Source organism: Beta vulgaris, chromosome 6 (assembly GCF_026745355.1).
Source record: "Beta vulgaris subsp. vulgaris cultivar EL10 chromosome 6, EL10.2, whole genome shotgun sequence".
Taxonomy (NCBI): domain Eukaryota; kingdom Viridiplantae; phylum Streptophyta; class Magnoliopsida; order Caryophyllales; family Amaranthaceae; genus Beta; species Beta vulgaris.
In genome coordinates, this window is record NC_079207.1 from 64,961,846 (window position 1) to 64,988,691 (window position 26,846).

Genomic DNA, 26,846 nt, shown 5'->3' on the forward strand with positions numbered 1-26,846 from the left:
ATGCCAACACATGTTGACTTCTCAGCAACATTTAACGGGAGTCCAAACCTAGAATGAGTAGTTCTTCCTCTCGCGCGCAGAAGCAATAAAGAAGCTATTCCGCTTGATGCGACTGGCAAAATGGTATCTCCTTTACGCCTTAATGAGCACACAACAATCTCCAAAGATACGTCTTACCTGTTCCTCCGTATCCATATACAAAGAACACCCCTCCTTTTCCTCGTGATACAGCTGACATAATTTCATTGTAAATTCCACGTTGCTCAGTTGTTAATCTTGAAACAGTCGCTGGAACTCCTCTTCTAACTTCCCTCGGTCATAGGAAAGCTCGTCCATTATCATTTTGTTTTGCCCGTCTTCTATGATAAGATCATTAGGATATGGCATTTCGCTGAATTTACGTAATGTGCTGCCATTGCTTTGTAGCTTAGCTTCAATGTCTGCTAGCGCAAAGTTTTGCAGTTTTTTTTCCACATCATCAAACTTTACAATCTATATTTACTCAGATATTATATCTATTTTTTTATATAGTGACTTTTTTTTAATAAATAACATGAATTAGCATAGATCCATACGATTTTAATTAGTGTGGGCCAAGTCCATATAATTTTTTGACACATTTGAATATCTGAAGTGGTAAGTTCTTTCCTTTAGTGAAAAAGAGTGAAATGGAAGCTAGTAAAATAGTGTTTATTTAAAGATTAACTTTGATTGTAAAAGTTATATTTTCTTATATTTGGACACAATCAAAATGCTTCAAATTTTGTATTCTCCATAAATAAGCATACCACTTTACTATAATGATGCTTCAAACAATTTGGCCCTTGGTTATAAAATAATGCTCTAAGTCCACTATGTGTTCTAACTTATTAAAAAAAATATCATACAATCTCTCTTATTACAACTACATACATCATCTTCTCCATAAATTGATTCTAAATCTCTCTCTACATACAATCTCTATCTTATTACAACCCACGCCTAGATGATTCTAAAACTTATTAGAACCAAAACTATCTTATTACCGATTATTGCATACAACTTATCTACGTTTTTTTAGCAAATCTCTCTTAGCTACATTTTTTTTATACTTTAAACCTACAAATTATCCATCAAAATTATACTCCAAGTCATCGATTTTTGCATCAACAACAAATATAAAACTCATGCATGTGGGTTTCATGAAGAAATTAAGCCTTTGATCTCCATGTTCTTTGCATTTGAAGCATGGTTACTATAATTCCTTGATACAACCAAGGTGTAGAATCATTCGATCTACAAAGTGAAAAGATTTAAAGACCGCATGCAAAACCGCAAATATATGGAGTTGGATTTTTTTTTTTTGAGGGGAATATATGGAGTTGGATTGATATGGAGTTTGAAATTTTTTTCTAAATGGGTCAATATTGATTGAAATTATTTGGTAAGTTCATTTAAAAATTTTTGCTTTTGACTAATAATGATGAAATTGAACTGATTTTATGTTTCCATGTATATGTATATGTATATATATATATATATATATATATATATATATATATATATATATATATATATATACAATTAAATATAAATGAGTCATATACTCCCTCCGTTTCCTAAAGATCTTCCCACTTACTGTTCCTACAGATACCAAGAAAATCAAGTTGTGTGGGGCATGGTGTGAGTAAAGTAGGAGAGAGAAAGGGGTTAAGATAAATAAACAAATAAAAGGGGTTAAAGTAGGAGAGAGAAAGGGAGTAAAATTGAATTAATAATGTAATGGTACCATATGATAGTGACATGGGGGTAAATAGGGAATTTTTTTTGCCAAATAAGGAATAAAGCAAAAGAGGGAAGATCTTTTGAAACACCCTTAAACGGAAAGAGGGAAGATCTTTAGGAAACGGAGGGAGTAATTCTTAAAATTGATAATAGTGAGTGAGAAAAATCAATAATATAAGCTAAGGTTGGAATGAAATAGTCAATATGCCAATGTATTGAAAATTTTGTAATTTATTACAGTTAGTGAGTGAGAAATTTATTGAAAAAATTAAGATTCTAAGTTTTAACAGTTAGTGAAAATTAATTCAATATATTAGTAGTATAACTGTCAATTAGGAATTTAAAAATTACCCATCAAATAAAAAATTTAGAATTAAGATTATTGAAATAAGGATGATTTCTACCGGTGGAGTGACACAATAATTTTAAAGTTAGTAAAAAATAAATAGACAATATAAGTTTGTTCCATTGTTAAATATTTAGGGTTTTATGAATTTAAATTTTTTGTAGTAAACTTCATCTTTTTTGTTTTTGTTTACGGTAACGCCATTTTGTTTTTGTGCTAACATGGTAGTTTTATTTTTTTTATTTGAGATTTCTTTGAATTTTTTTTATTTTTCGTGTAAAGAAAGAAGTGGAAGAAAATCAGTTTATATTAGGGTGTGATTACATGAACATCTTATATAATAACATTTATTTTTTTGATAAGTTACATAAATAGTAATGTAAAATGGTAAGTTTTATCAATATTAATATTGTTTACTATTAGTTAGCAACTGTGCCGTAAATAATATGATTGTAAAGCAATTCCATTTGTTGAGTTAACTTACCAAATTTATAAGATTGTAATTGATCCATTGTACACGTGGCATTAAAAGAATAAGAATAAGTATAGTGATGACATGTGGCAAAATGAGCATTAGCTTGACACATAAGCCAATTGAACCTTGTTATATATATATATATAGATTGATTTCGTCTACATCAGTTATCCTTGCGGCTATATGTACGCTTAGAAATAAAACTGGAAGATGTGTTAAGTGATCCGCTATGGAAGTAACTACTATAATTATCAAGTTGACAAAGTAGAAGTACCAAAAATATGGAAAAGGAAGTTTGATCACGTAACTTAGACGCGCGGCAACCAGTTCGATGTGGATTTAGGCGAGTAATAATGTCATCTGGACCAATCAAATATAAATGATCACAATCTTCTACTGCATGGACTTTATATAAACCCTTTGATTAGAAAGAATGCATCGATCAATGCTTGCTAAACATCCTAAAGTTTGCTATATATGGTTGTTCTACATGTTACTCTACTCCTTTCAATCAACAGATCACACAATAATCCTTTAGCTCTTTTTTTGGAATATTTGGAGTGATTTATTTTCATCTCTTTTATCCTGAATTTATTTAAACTGAATTTATCTATGCTTGTTAGATTTATTGAAAACTATCCGAATTTCTTGAAACTTTTTGAATTTTATATTATAAGGTGTTATAACTTATTGAAAACGGTTTGAGCTTTTTTTTTTTTTTCGAGGAAAAAAAAAACGGTTTGAACTTATATAAACTTTTTTGGAACTTGTTAAACCTCATCTAAACTTATTAGTATAGACTAAAGTTATTTTTCATTTGAGGTGAAGAGAATTAACCCTTAATCCATACCAAAGAAGAAAGGGAAAAAAATGTTACCTTTCTATAGGAGAAGTACTATACTCAATCATGAGCCAAGACCCAAGGATGATTAAAGTATTGTACGTATATCTTGGTCTTATTTTAGTTTTAATTTGTTGTTTTTCATTTGACGTACACTAGTGGAAAAATGAAGAAGGGCTGCGCTAAAAAAGGCATGTAGGGCTGCGCTTTTTGACAGCAGCCCTTTCAGTAGCAGCCCTTCACTTTTTAAGTAGGGCTGCGCTAGAAAAGCGCAGCCCTTAAGCTAGAAGGGCTGCGCTAGTTAGGAAAAAGCGCAGCCCTTCTAGCCCAGAAGGGCTGCGCTAGTTAGGAAAAAGCGCAGCCCTTCTGGGCTAGAAGGGCTGCGCTTTTTCCTAACTAGCGCAGCCCTTCCTACCAAAAAGAAAAATAAAAAAAAAAAAAAATTTTTTTGTCATTTTTTTACTCATAATCTCACATTTTCTGAAATTAAACAGAAGAGAAGAGAAACGAAACGAAAATACTAAACCCAAAACAATAAAAAGAATGAAACGAAAATGAAAAATAGGAACAAAAACTAATATACAAAGAGAAGTATACAATAAGTATACAAGAAGTATACAAGAACATTAAATCAAATAAAACAAAGAGAAGTATACAAGAATAACATTAATCAAAATAAACAAAGAGAAGTATACAAGAATAACATTAATCAAAATAAACAAAGAGAAGTATACAAGAATAACATTCAAAACAAAGAGAAGTATACAAGAACATTAATCAAAACAAAGAGAAGTATACAAGCAAGAACATTAATCAAAACAAAGAGAAGTATACAAGCAAGAACATTAATCAAAACAAAGAGAAGTATACAAGAACATTAATCAAAATATATAAACAAAGAGAAGTATACAAGAACATTATAGATCTGAAAAAATACAAGAACTACAACCTAATAATGTTTAAATACATAAAACAACACCCAAATACATAATTTAAAGGAAAAAAAAAATTTCGGAAAAACTTAAAATGGCTATTTGGAGGCTTAAACGAACTCGGATGGCTTAAAAAGCCTAAACGTCACAGCATAGCGGTGAGTTTGACTCGTTAGCTCGTTCCGCTTCCGAAAAGGTATCACAATAGGCAATCGGACTCCGTCGCCATGTTTAGTGCAAATCGGAAAAACTTAAAATGGGTTTTTGAGACAAATGTTTATGGGAGTTTTTGAGAGAGAGAAGAGAGGTAGAGAGAGAAGAGAGGGTGAGAGATAAGGAGGAAAGGAATAATGAGGGACGTGAGAGAGGAGAGAGAATGAGGGATAATATATTTGACGAATCCCCGCTCAATATTTCAAAGCGCGCGATTCCGAAATTTCAAATTTTTTCAGGAAGGGCTGCGCCTTTTTAAAAAAAGCGCAGCCCTTCTTCTTAGTAGGGCTGTGCTTTTTTAAAAAAGCGCAACCCTTCACTAGTAGGGCTGCGCTTTTACGAAAAGCGCAGCCCTTCCTGCGCAGCCCTTTATGTTTTTTCCCCTAGTGGTAACCTCTGTAATGCATCTAAATAAAAGTTTCATACTTCTTCGGTTCTGAAATAAATGAAATGCTTATCTCAAAAAGCTCTCTCGTAAAAAAGAGAAGTGTTTCATTTGTTTCAGAACATAGGAAGTATGTTTTTTTGTCGAAAGAGAAATAAATTAAGTATTGTATGTAGATTTTCCAAAATACAGGCCGAAAAAAAAATTGAATATATCTTTAAAAAGCAATGAAAATGTATGGTAAAAAACACCTAATTTTTCAGGTAGCTAAAGATTAGTGAAGTGAAAGGAAAAAAAAAAACATTAAGGCCACGCTCTTTTATACTGGGAGAAATTGAACAATAGAGAATAAGTGAAGTGAATTGAACTCAACCCTAAATAAGTCTAAGAGCGAGTCAAGAGAACAAGGCCTAAACTAAACGTTCAAAAATATTAAGTAGTAGAATCATAATTTAATTCTCCATTGAACCTGAGACAGTGTCAATAGGATTTTTGTTCTTAATGCTTCAAATTTGAATTATGCTATTGAGCAAAACCGACGATTGTTTTGCTTGTACCATGCATGCGCGCACACAACATACCTAGTGAGTGGTACATATATAAATATATAATTCAAAGATCTATTAGATTAGCTATTTTGTTTGGAAATAACTAATAATTTTTTCTTTTAAAAAAAGACCTATTATAATACTTTTCTTTATTACTTAAGACTACCTCAATGTGTTTTTGGCCAAAAAAGTCAATATTTCTAGCATGAACTTTCTTCTCCTCCCTTTCTCATTAAATGGGAGCAACATATTTTTTATTTTATTTTTCTACCTTAATCCCTTAAAATGAGAAGCAAGATGAAAGGGTTTGGTAAAGTTAAGGGATTAGAATAGAAAAAAAATAAATTGGTCCCATTTATGAGAAAGGCAAGGGAAGAAACGTCAATGTCAAAAAATTGACTTTTTGACAGTAAAATGTTAAGGTGGTCTTGCATAACAAAAGTAAGTATCATAATAGGTCTTTTTAAACAAAAAAGTTTTTATTAGGTCTTTCCAACAAAATGACTATTTTAATACGTTTTTTCCGACAAAATAAATCCTGATTGAAATTGTATTGGTTATGCAACTTCCTAGATCATTCATGCATATTTAATTTTGGAATACAAACATGTTAATTAACTAAAAAGATAGAAAAATATATACAATGGTTTTTAGTTCATATGAAATGATGGTCTTTAGTAAATTATAATTAAACAAACATGATTATTTATATTATCTCTTATGTGAGTATGTCCTTTTAATTTCAAAAACCTAAGAGAGATGGTCCTAACCACTATTGCTACAGCACTAATGCTATAATTGGTAATAAAACAACGATATAAAATTTAATGAAAGACATCAAATATGGGAAAAAAAATATCAATTTGCTATCATTGCTGCACCAGGTACACTTCGTTATGTATTCGTTTACATATATATATCCAAGGAAATTTGATATCGAATGAGTTTGAACTAATGGAACCAAAAGAGTTGATTACAAAAAGTGTGAGAATTTGCCAAAAAAAAGCAATGAACAAATGAGTAGTCACTCGGAAATGATGTGAATGATGGAGAGCTTGATATGGAGGATGAAGAAACACACTTGCATAATAATAAATATCAATGTTACTTATGAACTATCTTTATTGATCATAATGAATATATGTGAATCATTTGATGTCATTATGTAGTATGTACTACCTTCAATATTGATGATTGGGATGAAGTTTGCTTTTACATATTACTCCTACCAAATTACCCCTAAAAAAAGCTACTATTCCTATCAATTTAAATTTAGAAAAAATGACAATAAATGAATGCTAATAGATAATCTTTTTTCTTTTTGACACAAAATAGATAATCTTTGTTAAAATCAATTAAAAATAGTAAATATATGTAACCATATGTAAATTTGTGTGTGTATATATATATATATATATATATATATATTTATTTATAAGGGAATTCTTAAATTAGAACTATAAAAAGGATAAATGTAATTTCTAAATAGAATGTGCATCCGCATATTTTAATTTTCGAATCGCAAGTACTTCTTTTTGAAAAATAAAAGATACACACACATTGTGCTAAAAAATGCATATACACATTAAAATATGCAAACAATTCTTTCTCTTCCTTTTAATTTAAAAATCTTTTCATTTGATTTTAGATAAATAATTATATCTTAGATAAAAGTTTCATAATTGTTTCAATAGGTTCCAATAAATTTAAATAAAAACACACTTAAATTTTGATAAATAAAACACATGTAAACTAATCTTAGTGTATACTTCCCGTTGTTTTTAGATACCGTTTTGACTTTTGACACTATTTACATACTTCCTCCGTTTTGAATTAATTGCAACAGTCAGCATTTTGCACTATTTATAAGTGGAATCTTGTTAGATTCGTCTCGTTAAATACTTTCGTAATATCAACTTTTTATAATTTTTACATATATATTATAGTAGATATTAACCATCAAATTTATGTCTCGACAAGCGTGAAAAGTGAATGGTTGTGATTAAATCAAAACGGAGGAAGTATATAACTTCAATTATCTCTTGTGATTTGTACTTAAGGAAAAATATAGTCATTTGGAATCTTGTTAGATTTGTCTCAATGTTATATTTTTCAAATATCAACTTTTGCATTTTTGCGTATTGATAACAAAAGATATAAATGTTCAAAATAATGCCTTGGCAAGTGTGTCTAAAGAAAATGGGTCAATTAAAAAATAGAGCGAGAAAGTAAACTAGGATAGTAATGTAGATGGGATTCGATCCCATATCTCGAATACTACTTCCACAAAACTTTACCAACTATGTTAGATATCATCGACTATATAACATTATATATTTAATCAAAATAATAACCAACTTAGTAATACTCATCAAAGAATGACCAAAGTAACAAAACTAATATGGTATAAATCAGTGTTACTCCGACACCTTATTTTAGCCCAAAAACGGGGTGTTGTGTCGTGTCATGTCGTCTCCCACACAAGATTTTACTTGGATACTTCTTTTTAAACTAGAAACTTGACTTTTTCCTACAAAATAGCCGAGTTGGATACTTAGATACTCGTATCCGAGTACACACTCAATCCGTGTCTGAGTAAGATAGTTATAAACAAAATCACAAACGTAGTCGTCCATTCAATTTTGTTTATATATAAAAAAAAAGGACGAGTTTGGTATGCATGATGGTGTTTGCCATGATATGAATCCAACGAGATTGGTAACAGAGAAGCTTAACACCAATTAGCCATAAACGTGCTCTCTTGTAGAAGCAGATAGAGAGAGAGTGCATGTGCTTCCCACCCTCCATGCAACATTTCATGTCCAGCCTTTTAGCTGTTAGTTTCTCCCTTATATATTTAATACCTCATTTTACTACTCCTTTATGTTCATTAATAATTTATTCACTTAATTAAGATAATAATACTATATATTTATATATAGTTGGTCAAGCATTTTTGGAGTATTAAGTTGTTATGAATATGTACTATTACTACTATTTTATAATATGGCAGAGACGTGATTATTTTCTATGCAACAAATTAAAATGATCTAAGATTAGCTAAATTTTGCTGTTCAATTCCACAATTTATCTTTTCTATCTTTTAATTAACTTTTTGTAGTTTTGTATTCTGAAAAGCTGATCATTCCCTTTCCAGCCCATCATGCCTCCTCTCTCTCTCTCCTAACTTTCAATATGAGTAATCCAGACACACCATCTTGTTGCAGTCACATTTATGTACACTTTTGTGGAGATGTCAATCAACCAATCTACTCTCAAAGATTTGGAACACCTAAACTTGAAATATTGTGATATCAGGGAAATCCTGATTTTCATAGCCTAAACAATTGATGCGATTATATATAAAGATTTAGGGTGCGTTCTATTCAACTTATTGGACCTGAATTTATTGGAACTTATCTGAACTGAATTTATTGAACCTGAACTGAACTTATTGGAACTTATTAAACCTGATTGGACCTGATTGGACCTGATTCAACTTATTGGACCTGATTGAACCTGATTGGAACTTATTGGACCTGATTGAACCTGATTGACCTTATTGGACCTTATTGGAACTTATTTACCCTGATTGAAACTTATTAGATCTTATTGGACATGATTGAAACTTATTAGACCTTATTGAACCTGATTGAAACTTATTTGACCTTATTAGACAAAAACATTGACCATGAATAACATAAATATTACCACTAACGTAAATACTACCCCTCAAAATTTATTACGGAATAATAATTATTATAATTCGTCCTTTAAAAAATAATGATTATTAATTATCTCTTATGATAATTAATTTAACAAAAAAATTACTATTTATATATTTTCCTATACATAACTTTCATCACTAATATATCTAATTGTGTTGTTTTAATTTTATAAAACACTAGTAGAAAATCAAAAAAATAATTTTGTAATTATAATAATTGTTATTTCTAGTTATTTAAAGACGAATTGCAAAATATTGTAATTATAATTATTATTATTATTATTATTGTTAACCTTAATTATTTGACCATGATTATAATATTATTCAATAGCAATATGAATAATCAAATAATAGACAATAATACAAGTATAATACTATACATTGTGGTATTTTAATAAAAAATTCTAATAATAACATAATCAGCTAATAGTAATATGAATAATAAAATAATAGATATAATACAAATAAATAATAAAATAATAGACATAATACAAATAATAATAAAATAATAGACACTAATACAAGTATAATACTATATAATCATTGTGGTACTTTAATTAAAATTTTAATAATAACATAATCCGCTAATAGTGATATGAAATTATGAATAACAAAATAGTGGACAATAATACAAATGTTTATTAAACATTGACTATTTGGACCTTATTGGACCTTATTAGACCTGATTGGAACTTATTGGACCTTATTAGACCTGGTTGGAACTTATTGCACCTGATTGGAACTTATTGCACCTGATTGGAACTTATTGGACCTTATTAGACCTTATTGGACCTTATTAGACCTTATTAGACCTTATCTGAACTTATCTAAACTTATCTGAACTTATCTGAACTTATTGGACCTGAAACTTAATTTTTTAAGTTGAACAGAACGCACCCTTAGTCTATCTAAAATGATTTCAGGTTTTGAAATATATGATCAAAATTATTCGGAATTATTAAATTTTCATGGTCATATGTATTATGTCTATCGTAGATTATAAATGTTCATATAAAATGATTTTTTTGAGTGAGTATTTGGTAACATTATTGATTGATTAGTTTTTGATTTTGGGATTTGAAGATCAAAGCGTCTTGCTATTAGTTTATGAGCATGAACTATTGGCTTATGAGCATAATAAACTATTATTTGTACATATTAGAAAAAGTAAATTTACTTATACATATGTATTACAAGGAAATTTTTTGTTGTGATTTAACCATTGAAATTTGAAAAACGCCTATTATTATTCAATTTTTTGTTTCTAATTTCGTATGTGCATTGGAGAATGGCAAAACCAAACATACAAGATTAAAAGCTATCGTTGGAGTATAAATAAAAATATTAATATTCTTATTTTTTTTTTCTAATATGACTAATTTTGTCTTTAAAAAGATTCCATAAAAAGAAAAAAAAGGAGTATATATATAATAAGACATATCTAATAAGATGCAACATCGTTATATTGGTTCTACGCCAGCTCTTTTTACTGCAAAAGCTTGGGGCCTAAAAAAGGCCTCCTGCTAGCTCAATCTCAGCAAAGTCATAATCTTTGTATTAAGTGTGATAATCAAATAGTGATATAAATCCCTTAAGGATTTTATTCTAGTCCGTGGATTATTCAAACCCTCATTGACGATATCAGAGCTCTACTAGCTCGATTTTCTACTTACTTCATAGCTTAGGTTTTTCAAGAAGCCAACAAAATACGTAGCAGTTATTCCATCTAAAAGGAGCACACTATTTATGCTATATATCAAGGTGTTGCTAGAGCTGATCCCATCTTAGATAATGTTGTTTTTCTTGATTTACTAGGATACTCACTTGAGAGAATGACCTAACTATACATATACACACTAGTGACAACTCATAGTTAGCTTTTTGAAAGTTGAACTGCTTTCCAAAAAAAGTAAATGAAAACTTTATTATGGGACAGAAAAAATATTATGCTAAGTAAGTTATTTCAATTTCTTATACGTCAAGATAATGTAGATATCATTCCATATGTCCTAATTTATTTCCAACATTTGTTTTTTAATGACCATACTTAATGTAAACATTTGACTATTGATATTTTATTTGCATATTAATAAATATAATATAGTATACACTTTGAAATGAATTTAATAATAGCATATATGCTAATAATTAATTCTTCTTGTATATAAATGAAAAAATAGGATTAAAATTATGAACTTTTGACCATAAAACAAAAAATGTTACATTTGCAACCAATTTGGGACAAGAAGGTTACCAAACTGTGAAATCACTTCCCTAGAACCATGCGAGAGATATTGTTGGGTTTGTACAAACTTTCTAGATTCTATGTAGCTGAATTTTTTCTTATATTCAATTTTTTTAATGAAATATGTAGCTGAAATTTATGACCTTTATTTGAGCTAAAAGCAACTTTTAGCTATCGACAGAAGTATATAACAAGTTAATAGTGGTACTAGTAAAAAGAAAAGGAAATTGTTGGTATATTTTGGAGCTGTTATGTAATCATTATTGGTTACTTATGGTTTCTCTTTTTCATTTTTATGAGTTCCTTGCTTTTGTATATGAAAATATCCACTCAATTCTAACGTGGACGTGGTGAGAAATTTTCGTGAAGTGAAAGTTTAATATGCAAACAATCCAAAGAATGTTTGTAACATAGTATTCAATAATAATTTTCAAGTGCCTAGCACCTTGATTATTCTAGTGGAGTAATAATTATTTACATATATAACTTCAAATTTATTTTAGTATAATACATTTGGTAATCCACAAATTTAGAGAACACTGATGGTTCTTTTTAACTTATTTTCAGTTCTTATAAGAAAAAATAAGTTTGGTTAAGTTCAAATTAGTACTAATAAGATCTGATAAATTTAGATAAGTTCACTGCAATAAAAGTAAGATTTTACATACACACTCACAAAATAAGTCTTTTAAGTTCTAATAAGTTCATACAAAATCTAATAAGTTCAGTTAATTTTATGTAAATTTAAATATATTTAGATAAGATTTAGATAAATAAAAATAAGTTAGACAAGAGGAGGGCCTACTTATATTATTGATTATATGACTCACGTTCCTAAGCAACAAAGAAAGCTTAAAGATGTAGTATTATCAAAATCATTAGGGACAATTATTCCCCTTTGAAGAGCAGTTGTCAGGTAAAGTACCTTTTATATCGTATCTTATGCATTTCTAGCAGACACTTGTATTTATGTAACGAACGCATGGTCATGTAGTTTACTAATACTATGTACCACTATGCATGTCTATATATATATATTACTGAAAATGGATGATGTTCATCGGTCCATCTCTTCTCCTTGTCCCTCCATGCTCCACTAACATGTACTACATACATGGCTAAACTTCTGCCAAATAATTTTTTTCCACAAGTGTGTAAGACTATCTTTTTTATTCAATGTTGATGTTGGGGTTTACCACCCCAACTTCTTGTACGTGCTACTATTACGTAGTTGGATATGAATATGGGAGGAGTATTAACAATTTAACGTATATTTACTCGGCCAGATTATCATCACTTAATTTAGCTAATTATTTTCTCCATCACAAAATAAATGACATAATTTTTTATTTTATGTGAGATTTTTTTGGGAGAAGTGTTTCACTTATTTTGTGACAGATATAGTATATTTTTGCTGTCAATCATACGTGTGACTTCTGATCCCACAACTCTGTAAAATTTAGTAACCAAGAGCTTTTATACATTTATACAAACTATTTTAGAGTTAGAGATGTGTGAATTGATGGGAGGTGTGAAATGTTTGTCCTTATTAATAAATAAAAGTCTTAAACCTTATTGGTTGAAAGACTTGGTCTCACTTGCAACTTCTGTATGGAACATTTTGGTGCAAGTAGCATGCATGAAGAAGGAAAAAGGACCTAGGTTGAACCGGCCGGATTTTCCCCATAACTTAATAGATGAAACGTTTCTAAAACTATGGCAAATTAAAGAAGGAACAAAGAATATATGAACAAACTGTTGGATACATGCTTAATGTCAAATCTACGATATCATACAATAAGAATCAAAAAAAAAATAAGAGAGTATATAAGGATATAACTAGTCAAGTTTTAAAGAGAATGATAAGAGTCATTCTAAATAAGTTTGACAAGTAATAAAAAAAATGAGAAAATAAACCATTTTTTGATTAATAAAAATATATTTCCAATTAAAGAATTAAACATGAAAATTGTAGTTGAATTTCTTGTTTAGAAAAACTTATAAAGAAAAAAGAGTAAAACTAAGTCTCGAAATTCTAACAACTAATTCTTTTTTTCTTTTTTTAGGGAAAATAACCAATTCTTTAAAAGATCGCAAATACATTCTTCTAATCCTATGAATTAGTTAATTAAATTCATTATATGCACATCCAAAGAAGAAAATTAAAGTCAAACACTATTATTCTAGTTAAGGGCCGGCTTAATGTCAAATCTCTTAAATTATGCAATAAAATCTTCTACTAGATACGTTAGTATATTTTTTTGATGCAAAGATACGTTAACTATATAGTAGACTGCATGCAAACATACAACATTGGCTTGTCAATTAAATTGAAACCCAAGTTGGAGAAAATAAGGGAAGAAAGCGGAAGTTGCAATAAATTATAAATTCTTCGTCATATGACAAGCATGTAGTTTAAGTTGATTTGCACATATAATTGTAGTTGACATGTAGAATTTGTTTAAAAATTATTAAGATATTTAGATTAGAGACAAGTCAAAGCAATTATAAATTGGTCGAGAGAAAGACTTACATACGGACAATCACAATGATGCCTCCATTGATCAAGATTTGATCATTCTAGCTATGGCATCTATATTTTCTATAGATTTGAGAAAGTAATAAGGCTCCTTTCTAATTATAAAAAAAAAAATTGTAAGAAGGAAGCATATGGATCTTTACTAGTAGTTAATTAAACTCTCTTTCTTGGTTTTACTTCCTTCCTTTATATTACTTGCATCTTTTTCCATATTTCCATTATTATTATTATTATTATTATTATTATTATTTTGCAATATGTTCTCTCTTTCCTAGCACACGAAGTTTTTTTTATTTCTTTTCTTATATTGATTCTTGTGTAAAAAGAAGGTTGCAAATATAAAAAACGAAGGAAGTATTTCAGTAGCCTCGATTTGGTAAGAGATCGATATGGAATTTGGCGAAATAGCTTAATATGTCATGAGTTACATATTTTTTTCCTTAAAATTTAATAAAAATTCCCTAGTCTTGTTACAAGATGATGGCAAATTTTCAGTTTTTCATCAGATACCCCTATAGTATTTCAAAACTCATATGGTACCCCTGTTGTTTCAAAAATACACCAGTTAACCTTACTTTAGGGGTGAAATGCACAAAATGTCCTTAATAATGACTAACGATGTCAAGTTTTGTTGGTCATTAACCCCTCTAACCTAACCGCAAACCCTAACCCCTAGGCTCTAACCCCCTAACACCTAGCACCTAACTACATCCTAAACCTTAACCACCCAATCACCACAACCCTACCCTTCTCCCACCCCCCGTAGCCCACACCCCCACCCTGTTGGCCCCTTCCCGCACCCGCCGCAGGGTTTAGGTGTTAGGATTTTGGAGTTTGGACTAGAGTGTCTAATTAGAATAAGAAGGGTTAATTAGGATTAGTGACTAACGAAAACATGACAACATGTCATGAAAGAGTATTTCATGCATTTTGTTAAGATAGTAAGGTTACAGGATGCATTTTTTAAATAATAGGAATTCCCATAAATTTTGAAATACAACATAAGTAGCGGGTAAAAACACGGCAATTTTTTGTATTAGGATAGTTAAATTAATTATCGCATGAGAAATATTATACTTATATCGAAAGCTTCGATGAGAAAAGCGGAAAATTAGCAATAGAAGTACGCTGAGCTCTTCCGTGAGTATATAATTGTACTTTTCAGTGGCGGCCCCTCTTTGATCAAGCGATGCATAATAATGGTACTTGAATATTCCTTCCACCAACGACATTACTATCAAAGAAAAATAACTAAAGATGTAAAAAGCTCCACTAACTAAAACAGCACAAACATTTGGAATTATGTGATGCCAAATGCCAATGCGTACTACTCCATATAAAATTATTACAGTTGGGTCCCTAACCAAGTAGTAAAACTTACGTCTGAAAATAAAAATAAGATCTTTATATCCATTTTCCTTTGAAATTTTACTGACCATTATAAAGTTTATTCTTTGATTTTGGAAAACAAAAATCTATACGAATTATACTTTTTTTTTTTTTGAGGGGTATACGAATTATACTTATCATTTCATAAATGAACTACTTTTAATATGCATGTCTCGAATAATTAATTATATTTCTTTTCTTTTCCTAATAAACTATTGATGAGTACGGAAATAACGTCGAGTATTATATTATCAAATGTTTAATATTCTACTATTACGTGATAACTCATAATCACAATATGGGGTTGTGCTTTGTATAATCTTTTGACTGTTTTAGCTAAGATTAGCCATTTAAGTCTTAAGAGAAAATGTGTATTTGAGTTTAATTTGTCCACATTTTTATTGAAAAAAAAAGAAAAAATAGTGAGTAACATAGAATAGATTTGACGGGCTACTCCTTCTGATGCCAAATAATCTTCAGATGGCATTGATCTATTAGCCTTATATAAATATATGGTATGTAAGACATTCTGTCAACAAAGGCTTGTGTGTGAAGGCCGCTTATATTTATCATTAAGGATCATAGAAGTGGGACTAGATATAATAACATAAATTGATATTTAGGCTCAATTTTTAGGAATATAAGTTATAGTAATAAAGTTCGTTCATAAGAAGCTAAGTTCAATAAAGGAGTTCAGTTTTAAGTTCATATAAGGGTTGTTCAATAAATTGCTATAATATGGCCCAATTAACAAGTTCAAATATATTATTGTAAAGGCTAATAGGTTTTGAAAAGTGAAATTCTAGTTTGAAGAATTCATACTAAGATAAATTAATACATTTATATATAGGAGAGGAGAGCTTTAAGAAAATGCATACTAAGATGAAGTAATACTAGAGGAGAGTTTTAACAATCAAAGCTAAATCATATTGGGTGGGGTTGGTAGTATCATTATGTCTTGGTTTTGATTATTAACTATCTATATGAGATTATGAGTTCTTTACTTCAGAAGACAAATGTCGGTATTGTCACTTGGTTGATACTCCTTCCATTTCGAAATATAAGACATTTAGGTTTTATGTGAAAATTTATCTTGACCGTACCACAAGTATCTCTTATAATATGACAAATAAATATGATAAAGATTAGACCATTTCGTCTTAAAAATACTATAACAACATCATTTTTTTAATTTTTTCTATCAACATGAATTAAGAGTAACTAACGGTCAAAGATCGACCTTAAATATCATTCATGCCTTATATTTTGAAATAGAGAGATTAGTAGATATTGGAAGTGCATATTACTATTTTAGAGGTTTTACGAAGATCAGATCCAGATTATTGGTATGTTCTATATTTGTAATTTGATCTATATTAGTCGAGTTTGAAAATGAGGGAGCACATTGAGCAATATGTATCGATTCTATTAGAGGCGCCACACGAGCCAAAGTTTTTAAATTACAATCTTTCTCTTACTTCGAAATTTCAAATTTATTGCAAAATTTCTTAATTTGGTAATGTTTTTCCTATATATCTCTCTTGTCACACTAGTTTTACTTTTTATCTATATCTATCTCTCTTCTCTTCATATGGATTTCATGAATAATGTATTAATGTGTCAATGGATTATGTTTTAATAATAATAGATCGAAGTAGAATATATTTGCTTGGAGAATTATTATTAAATTATAATCATATGAAGAAGAAAGGAAAATTATATAGAAAAACAGTACAATACACTAGTGGAAAAAACCCCACCTGATGCGGTCAAAACTAGCCTTTTTGATGCGGTTTCGGTCAGCATCAGGTGGGTTCGCAGGAGCTTACAAATATTTTCTGATGCGGTCCAAAACCGCATCAGAAAATGATTTCCTGATGCGGTTTTAAGGTCAAACTGCATCACTAAATCTACATACTGATGCGGTTTTACGTAAGAATCGCATCAGTATGTAGAAATTAATGGTAAAAAAAAAGTTGCAGACCTGTAGCGGCAGGTTTGCAGCTTTAACATTCGTCTCTCAAGTCTCAGTTTTAGCGCTAACATTCCTCTCTCAAGTCTCAGTTTATTACCACATATATATACCAACAATAATACATTATACAGAAATGTGATAAGTGCGTTTCTAACGCACTTTATGACCTCTTTTTGGTTCATTTTGGTCCTCCTTATTCTCTTTTCTCTCCTCTTTTCTCCTCATTTCCCTTTATACTTCCTCACTTGATCATTGATTGATCATATAGTGACATTTTGCTAGATTTTCGATCTATTTTGATCGAATTTCTAGTACATATGCTTTCATCATGTTTTCTCGTGTTTTTATTGCAGGTATGACCCTTTCGGGACGAGTATTGCGAGATACGAGTTAAGGGGAAGAGCGAGAGACACCGAGGGAGCTTGAGGTGCGCTTGGAGGCCCTCGCACACAATGGTGCACCCGCACCTTTAGCGGTTTTAGAGGCAAATCACAGAACACATCGGTGCGCCGGCACCAAGCATAAGGTGCGCTCGCACCATCTAACGAAACATTCCAGTTTGAGGCAGACGAGTTAGGTGCGCCCGCACCTGATATTGGTGCGCCTGCACGTAATCATGGTGCGCCCGCACCCGTTGTTTCCGAAAAAAGAAGCTTGTGGGTTCATTAAACGAAGTTTTTGGTTTTAGTTGAAATGTATGCTTTTATATTCTAGTTTTGAGAGAGTATTTTTTAGAGTTCATACTAGAGAGAAAAAACACTTGAGTTTTATTGAGATTTGAGAATTAGCAATCATAGTTTGTGATTCCGAGAACATTGAAGGTACTTTTCATTGAATTTATTTGAAGTTTCAGTTTTTTATTTCATTCTCTTCGTGTTTGTTCTTGCTCTTAGTTACTTTTAGATTTCGTTCTCATATTCTCATAATTGTGATTTCTATTAGTTTAATTATCTTTTAATCATGTTTAGCCTTAGATTCTTCATAGATTTTATGTTTAATTGCTCAGAATCTATGATTAGTAGTAGTTTCATATCTAGGGTTAATTAGGGTGAAAATATGAATTAGGGTTTTAAATGTTTTGTTGATGAGATTGTGATGTTCTAAAGAAAGTTATGCATTGATCTTGGTATTTTGAAACCTTAGGATATATATTGATCACATTTATACTTTGGTAGTTTGAATTCAAATATTCTTAAATCGAATTTTGAACTCTTTTATCATCCCCAATAATCAACTTAATTTCTAGGCCAAGATATTGGGTAGAAATAAAGGGGATACTTTATTAGGGGTTTTCCGAATTTATTGAATCTCTTAATCAGTTAACTAAAGACCATTCGATAAAGGATTTAGTTGATTGATTAAGAGATTATTCTTTGAGGACCATTCAAGAGAGGACTCGAGTATTTTAGAGGAAAACTAAACCTTGCATGATCGTCTCCATTGCTTCACAATCGCATCAACAATCATTGTCCATTACGTTCTTATTCAGATTAGTAACTTTAACTCTAGTGTCTTCCTTTTTGATATTTAAACACTTGTTATTAGCTAGTCATAGTTGTTACCAAATATTTTCAAACCCCAAATGTCATTCAATTAGGTAGTCTAATTTCATTTTTCCTGTGGATCGACCCTTGACTTACCTTACTATTTTCTTAGTAAATGCTTGTTAGGATTTAGAAATATTGTTTTGAAAGTGATTTTTGGTGTCTTAACGACACACTAAAAACCTCTTATCAAAAATAAAATTATTCAAAATACATAGAAATAAGAATTTATATGTATAAACTAAACATAAATTCATCATTAATATAAATAAAGAAAATTCCACAAATACACAAAAATAAGAATTTAACATATATACAGAAAATTACAAACCTAAAAATTGAGACTATACGAAAATTAAGAACTAAATCCCAAATAAACAATAATAATTATCCAGTCACTAAGAATTATACCAAAATAAACGACAAAAATTAAGAACTATACCAAATAAACGACAAAGATTAGATCTAAAAACTAATTATACGAAAATTACAATATACGAATTATATGAAAATTGCAATATACGAAACGAAAATTAGATATAAAACTAATTATACGAAAAAGATAATTATTCAGTCACTAAGTATACGAAAATTGCAATATATAAGAAAAAACGAAAATTAGAAAATGAAAGAAATATTTATACGAAAACGAAGGAAAATTAAGAGTTCGAACAAAAAAATCAAACGAAAATGGAAGCCTAAAAAAACGAAACGAAAATGGAAGCCCAAAAAAATGAAATAAAAGCCTAAACCCAAAACCAAATCTAAAAACAAAATCTCAAAAAAAATGAAAAAAAAACACCTAAAACCATATCCAAAAACTAAATCCCATAAAAACTCAAGCAAACCAATTTCTTGTGTGTACATATCTTCGTTTCTTCGTTCTTCGTTTCGCTCTTCATTTTGTTCTTCATTTCGTTTCTTCGTTCTTCATTTTCGATCTTCGTTCATCTCGTTTCTTTGCTTTCATTCATCTTCACGCCATTTTCGTTCTTCGTTTTTGTTTTGTGAGGGAGGAGTAGAGACGACAGAGAGGAGGTGGAGGCGTTTATGAGAGGATAGAGGAGGGATTTGAGTGAGAATTTGGTTAGGTTTTGATCTACGGGGTGTGAGGAACGAGTAGAGAGGAGAGATTATTAGGATTTTGATTTTTTAATGAGGGGGGAGAGAGATTAGTATGGGTCGTTTAATCTGCGGCCTGCGAGGTGTGGTAATGAGGGTGATCAAATGTGTTGGGCCTTCATCAACCATTGGGCCTTTCATCAACGCGTTGGGCATACAAAGACCGCGTTGTTTTGGGCTTGTACAAAGAAGCTCGTTTATGTTTTTAAAAAAATTATAATAAAATCTGACGCGGTTCTAGAAACCGCCTCAAATTTTAAGAAACGGCATCAGTTTTTTAATGGACCGCATCAGATTTTCCTACCAGCTTTCCTTCACATTTTTTAAATTGATTTTCTGATGCGGTTTTGTAAAAACCGCATCTGTTACTAAGTGATAGATAAAGTTTTTTCCACTAGTGATATTATTTGAAAATCATATACCAAAAACTATATATAATTTTACGAAGGAGAAGAGTGAGATGTAAGCGGTGGTGAAGGATAAAGTATAGAGGAATGGCAAAAGTTTTAAACTGAAAAATATGTAATAAACTCGAATTAATTAAACTAAATTTGAGTAGAAGTCTATTTAACAATAGATATATACAAAATTCACAAGCTATATTGCGTACCACAAATTTAAGGACAGGTTTTATTTGAAATGCTTATCAATTAGATAAAGTAAGATAGATTGGGAAAGTTGAAGGATACAGTCTTTCTAAAATTTTTATAAGGAAAAAAACTAAATTAGGTTCGTAGGGTGAAATATAGTAAATTTTTTAGGACAATGCTAGCAATCCTATATGAGAGGAATGTTTATTCTACACATGAATTGATCATACATATTTTTATTACCACGCTATCTCTACAAACCGACCAACATAATTTTTTAAGGTACAAGAAAGAATGTTAGGGAATCTTTCTCTAAAGGGAGAAACCTAAGGAATCTAAGATTAGGAAATGATTCAAAGTTGGTTCTGAAGAAGGAACATTGAGTGAGATAATAGAGGAGTGAACTTGTTTAGACAAAAAACATGCTCTCGTATCTGTTTCCCTAAAAACATGCGTGTGTAATGGCACCAATGTTGAATTGACGAAAAAGAAGATTAATGTAAACAATTAATGTATAAACACTAGTTTTTTTGCCCGGGCGATGCCTCGGGTCAGTTACAATAAACAAATATGTTATTATTTTATATTTCATACTTTATTCTGCTACTTTTTGTAATTTTTAATTTATCCATTAAGAAATTGAAAAATTCACGTCACAACGTGATAAGTAAAAAAAAAAAAAAAGCTTTGAGTTTGAAAACAATACCTTAAAAAGAATTGTGGTAAGAGAATATGACATCAAATTCTCTTGGAAGTTACGTAATAAGATTGTTAAAGATGTACTCTCTCGGTTTTTTTAATTCGTACATTTTCCTTAAATGGTTGTTTTTTAAAAAAAATTCTACATTTTTCCTATTTGGCACACCATAAATTATACGTTTATATTTGTTTTTCTCTTTTTCGACCCAAAAATACAACTTTTCACGTTTTCTCATTATTATACATTAAATGGATCAAAAAATACACTCTAATTTGAAAGTGACATGGCATAAATGTAGCAATAGAAAAACGGAGAGAGTATATACTTGTTAAGTCTTTTTAGTTAACTACAATTATTACAAGACTTTATCATATTTTATTTCAAACATTAAACAACAAAGTCATAGTGTACTGATGGTTAAGCGCTTACTTTTCATTTCAAAGGTCACGTGTTCGATTCCTTTCGCTTACACATTTTTTTTAAGAGTGAGGAGTATACATAAACATAAAGCATTTGCATTAGAAATTTGAGGAGAGTGCCACGTGGCACATAAACGTTCTTTCGCACGCCTTTTAATATATTAGTACTAGCTTTTAACCCGTGCAAAAATGCACGGGAAGTTTATTTTTTGAGATAATTGTGTACATCAAATGTAATATCTGTAAATATTGTTGCAACATATTTTGAAGCACTTAAAGTTCGCATGCAATATAAATCATGAAAATCTGAGGTAAAAAAAATACATGTCAACAAAGTGGATGAAAATAAAAATTAATTATTGAGTAACATTAATAATAAGAGTATTTAACCAACATTCTGAAATACTTCTTTGTACACTACGTTCGTGGTAACATTTGATGTTCCACGTTCTTTATCAACTATTAAAATTTTCAAACCCTTCTTGCTAGTAACTCTTGATACGGCCACATAAAATTGTCTGTAGCTGAAAACAGACCGAGGAAGATATAGGCCAACATGCGAAAGTGATTGTCCTTGACTTTTATTGATTGTCATTAAGCACACAACCAAAGGGAATTGTCTCCGTTGGAACTTGATGGGAAATTTTGTTGAGTCTGACGAAGTCAGCGTCATTCGTGGAATGAAGACTTATTGCCCAAATTACTACCAGATACCACAATAGCCTCTATAATGCGATCGCCTAAGTGCTTAACGACCAATCTTGTGCCATTACATAGCCCAGAACTTTGATCAATATTCCTTAGGAGCATCACTGGTGCTCCAACCTTCAGTCGTATACTATGGTTTGGTAATCCTCCGCATTTAATTGTATTTAGGAACTCTGTTGAATACATCTCATGAATTCCAAAATTTCCTTCCTCCACTGAAATTGCATCTGAACTCAAGTAAGTTCTTTCTTCACCTGGCAATTGAGATAACACGTGATCGTTAACCGTCTCAGCAATTTCATTGGTTGGAGCAAGAATAGCTCTTTCTTGAAAATAACTTGGTTCCCAAATGTGATCCGCTATGTCAGGATATGTGCTTTCTACTATTGTCGCAATAGGGTCATGTCCCCCATCTACAACATTTCATGGGGTATTTCAATATCGGCCTCACCATCATTTGGCCCTCCAACTTAGCCATCTCCAACATTGAGTATCCATTATGAAAATTCTCTAATTTCATCAACATTTTAATTACTTGAACCTGTTGTAAGGCGCATGTTCTTTGTCAGCCTAAGTACTCGGCAAAAGTCCCATAAGTAAGAACTATTTATTGCTGAGAAGACAATGTCTTGTCTGCTTCCTTTAGGCACCACGGGTAATATTTTTCTTAAATCACCAGCAAAAACTACAACCTTGCCACCAAATGTGATATCTTGATTTGCAGGATTCACAAACTGCATAACATCCTTTAAACTCCTATCTAGAGCTTCAAAGCAGTATTTATGCATCATGGGAGCTTCATCCCATATGATTAACTTTGTCTTCATAAGGAGTCTGGTTAATTCCGAGCCTGGCTTAATGCCAACACATGTTGCTTCTCAGCAACATTTAACGGGAGTCCAAACCTAGAATGAGTAGTTCTTCCTCGCGCGCAGAAGCAATAAAGAAGCTATTCCGCTTGATGCGACTGGCAAAATGGTATCTCCTTTACGCCTTAATGAGGCACACAACAATCTCCAAAGATACGTCTTACCTGTTCCTCCGTATCCATATACAAAGAACACCCCTCCTTTTCCTCGTGATACAGCTGACATAATTTCATTGTAAATTCCACGTTGCTCAGTTGTTAATCCTTGAAACAGTCGCTGGAACTCCTCTTCTAACTTCCCTCGGTCATAGGAAAGCTCGTCCATTATCATTTTGTTTTGCCCGTCTTCTATGATAAGATCATTAGGATATGGCATTTCGCTGAATTTACGTAATGTGCTGCCATTGCTTTGTAGCTTAGCTTCAATGTCTGCTAGCGCAAAGTTTTGCAGTTTTTTTTCCACATCATCAAACTTTACAATCATATATTTACTCAGATATTATATCTATTTTTTTATATAGTGATTTTTTTTAATAAATAACATGAATTAGCATAGATCCATACGATTTTAGTGTGGGCCAAGTCCATATAATTTTTTTACACATTTGAATATCTGAAGTGGTAAGTTCTTTCCTTTAGTGAAAAAGAGTGAAATGGAAGCTAGTAAAATAGTGTTTATTTAAAGATTAACTTTGATTGTAAAAGTTATATTTTCTTATATTTGGACACAATCAAAATGCTTCAAATTTTGTATTCTCCATAAATGAGCATACCACTTTACTATAATGATGCTTCAAACAATTTGGCCCTTGGTTATAAAATAATGCTCTAAGTCCACTATGTGTTCTAACTTAATAAAAAATATCATACAATCTCTCTTATTACAACTACATACATCATCTTCTCCATAAATTGATTCTAAATCTCTCTCTACATACAATCTCTATCTTATTACAACCCACGCCTAGATGATTCTAAAACTTATAGAACCAAAATATCTTATTACCGATTATTGCATACAACTTATCTACGTTTTTTTAGCAAATCTCTCTTAGCTACATTTTTTTTATACTTTAAAACTACAAATTATCCATCAAAATTATACTCCAAGTCATCGATTTTTGCATCAACAACAAATATAAAACTCATGCATGTGGTTTTCATGAAGAAATTAAGCCTTTGATCTCCATGTTCTTTGCATTTGAAGCATGGTTACTATAATTCCTTGATACAACCAAGGTGTAGAATCATTCGATCTACAAAGTGAAGAAGATTTAAAGACCGCATGCAAAACCGCAAATATATGGATTGGTTTTTTTTTTTTGAGGGGAATATATGGAGTTGGATTGATATGGAGTTTAAGAAATTTTCTAAATGGGTCAATATTGATTGAAATTATTTGGTAAGTTCATTTAAAAATTTTTGCTTTTGACTAATAATGATGAAATTGAACTGATTTTATGTTTCCATGTATATATATAATTATAATACTAAAATGAGTCATATACTCCCTCCGTTTCCTAAAGATCTTCCCACTTACTGTTCCTACAGATACCAAGGAAAATCAAGTTGTGTGGGGCATGGTGTGAGTAAAGTAGGAGAGAGAAAGGGGTTAAGATAAATAAACAAATAAAAGGAGTTAAAGTAGGAGAGAGAAAGGGAGTAAAATTGAATTAATAATGTAATGGTGAACCATATGATAGTGACATGATGAGGGGGTAAATAGGGAAATTTGTTTTGCCAAATAAGGAATAAAGCAAAAGAGGGAAGATCTTTTGGAAACACCCTTAAACGGAAAGAGGGAAGATCTTTAGGAAACGTAGGGAGTAATTCTTAAAATTGATAATAGTGAGTGAGAAAAATCAATAATATAAGCTAAGGTTGGAATGAAATAGTCAATATGCCAATGTATTGAAAATTTTGTAATTTATTACAGTTAGTGAGTGAGAAATTTATTGAAAAAAATTAAGATTCTAAGTTTTAACAGTTAGTGAAAATTAATTCAATATATTCGTAGTATAACTTTCAATTAGGAATTTAAAAATTACCCATCAAATAAAAAAATTTAGAATTAAGATTATTGAAATAAGGACGATTTCTACCGGTGAGTGACACAATAATTTTAAAGTTAGTAAAAAATAAATAGACAATATAAGTTTGTTCCATTGTTAAATATTTAGGGTTTTATGAATTTAAATTTTTTGTAGTAAACTTCATCTTTTTTGTTTTTGTTTACGGTAACGCCATTTTGTTTTTGTGCTAACATGGTAGTTTTGTAGTTTTATTTTTTTTTATTTGAGATTAATTCATTTGAATTTTTTTTATTTTTCGTGTAAAGAAAGAAGTGGAAGAAAATCAGTTTATATTAGGGTGTGATTACATGAACATCTTATATAATAACATTAATTTTTTGATAAGTTACATAAATGGTAATGTAAAATGGTAAGTTTTATCAATATTAATATTGTTTACTATTAGTTAGCAACTGTGCCGTAAATAATATGATTGTAAAGCAATTCCATTTGTTGAGTTAAACTTACCAAATTTATAAGATTGTAATTGATCCATTGTACACGTGGCACTAAAAGAATAAGAATAAGTATAGTGATGACATGTGGCAAAATGAGCATTAGCTTGACACATAAGTCAATTGAACCTTGTTTTATATATATATATATAGATAGATGTATGAATAGACCATAGGCAAGAGACATGTCCTCGTAATATTCACATCACTACTTGATTGTCGCTTTTAATATGGAGGTCTTGAATATTACTCTAAGCATCATAACTCATAAGGAGTCCATTCCTAAGCCTCCAAGCTTCTGTCATAAGGGAAGAAGTAGGACCAAACCGATAACCCCTTGTATCCGCAGAATTTGCCGGTTTATAGAAATTTAACTTGTGACTCCCGGTTGTGAAGGGTGCCATCGCACATCGGCACATATCATATGCAGTTGTAACATGAATTGCATAAGCAAGCGAAATTGTGTACCTCGTGAGGTCTAAAATTAGCTTCGTCTTTTTCAAAATTTCTTTTCTGAGTGCGTGTATAGATTAGCGCATGTTATTAAATCAACAACGATGAAATGGATGATGTAGGAAAACTGTTGTGGTTGCATATGTAATTATGTAAAGATGAACGTCGTTGCATGTTCCTCGAATGAAGTTAAGTGGGGTTTTATGTTTCTCCACTATTATCGTTGCAAATGCTATAACTTGCTTTCACTCGATGTATGCGTCATTGTGCTATCAGCAATACCGTCATCTTTTCGATGAGTAGGAAGAGGGTTATTCTAGTAATACTAATGTTGCACTTTGTAATAGGGTGTTTTTAAAGAATGTATGAGAATACAGTACATGAATTAAACCTCTGTATTATGTCTTGTATATTTATTATAGGGTTAATTGGCTAGAACAACACAACCTTGGGCTCAAGTGCAAGGAACAGCACAACCTTAAGCGGGTGCAAAGCATAGCACCAACTTAAACACGTGGTGCAGAAAATAGCATAAA

At 30.7% G+C, this 26,846-nt stretch overlaps 1 pseudogene; it reads right to left on the reverse strand.

The window, feature by feature from the left end:
* Positions 1 to 22,094: 22,094 nt before the first annotated feature.
* LOC125498470 (uncharacterized) lies at positions 22,095 to 23,814 on the reverse strand (annotated as a pseudogene).
* Between the last annotated feature and the right edge of the window lie 3,032 nt (positions 23,815 to 26,846).